This window comes from Dendroctonus ponderosae, unplaced genomic scaffold (assembly GCF_020466585.1).
Source record: "Dendroctonus ponderosae isolate FM_Combo_2020 unplaced genomic scaffold, Dpon_F_20191213v2 Dpon_F_20191213_1, whole genome shotgun sequence".
NCBI lineage: Eukaryota > Metazoa > Arthropoda > Insecta > Coleoptera > Curculionidae > Dendroctonus > Dendroctonus ponderosae.
Genome location: NW_026017110.1, coordinates 37,154,642 through 37,156,042, shown reverse-complemented (window position 1 = coordinate 37,156,042; position 1,401 = coordinate 37,154,642).

The following is a 1,401-nucleotide window of genomic DNA, read 5'->3' as shown; positions in this document are numbered from 1 at the left end:
ATTTCAAATAACTTTGCAATCACAACCATTGTAAATTCAGGAGAAAACCCGGTAAAACTAGTATTTTACGAACCTTTTGATATTGAATCGATCAATATTAATAAAATTAACTTCTATGATAATCATAATATCCAGGCTAATCATGAATGTAATTCAGTTGAACTAAGCAAAAGACAGGATAATCTTTTAAAAGCCAATTTTCCAAATCTTCGTCTTGAACACTGCAACTCAGAAGAAAAATCCTCTATTAGAAATCTTTGTATGAAATATCGAGACATCTTTTATTGTGAGAACACCCCTTTAACATTTACCAACAAAATCCGACACAAAATAAATTTAACTGAAGAAAGCCCAATTTTTACCAAAAGTTACCGTTATCCAGAAAGACATAAAACAGAAGTTAAACAGCAAATCTCTAAAATGCTTGAACAAGGGATTATTAAAGATTCAATATCACCTTGGTCCAGCCCAATTTGGATTGAACCTAAGAAGTTAGACGCATCAGGCAAAAATAAATGGAGAATGGTAATTGATTATCGAAAGCTCAACGAAAGAACAATTGATGATAAATATCCGTGGCCAAATATATCAGATATTCTGGACAAACTTGGAAGAAGCCACTACTTTACAACGCTAGACTTAGCTAGTGGATTCCATCAAATAGAGATGCATCCAGAAGACAAACAAAAGACGGCATTTTCTACAGAAAACGGACATTACGAGTTCAAAAGAATGCCTTTCGGTTTGAAGAACGCATCATCCACGTTCCATCGCGTCATGAATAATATTCTACGAGGACTCCAAAACGAAATTTGTCTTGTATACCTTGATGACATCGTCATTTTCGGAACATCATTACAAGAACATAATGATCGCCTAAAGCAAGTATTTGATCGACTCCGAGAATCAAATTTCAAGATACAAATGGATAAATCCGAATTTTTGAAAAAAGAAGTACAATACTTAGGACACGTAGTTACAACTGAAGGAGTAAAACCAAACCCAGATAAGATCGTAGAAATCAAAAACTTCCCTATTCCAAAGACACAAAAGGAAATTAAATCTTTCTTAGGACTTCTAGGATATTACAGACGATTTATAAAAGATTTTGCCAAAATAACGAAGCCTTTAACAACATGCTTAAAGAAAAAAGATTTCAAAAACTCTTTTAATCATTGTAAAAGTCTCCTCAAACTCTCCAATTTTACAATATCCGGATTTCACCAAACCTTTTACCCTTACTATAGACGCAAGTAATTATGCAATCGGAGCAGTATCATCTCAAGGAAATGTACTGTTGCGTTGGGGGGAAACCGAAAAGCCGAAACATTCACCGATTGATGACGCGGGAGATTTGGCCGCACTTTGGTCCATATAGGTAGTTGAATTAGAGTTGGTGGG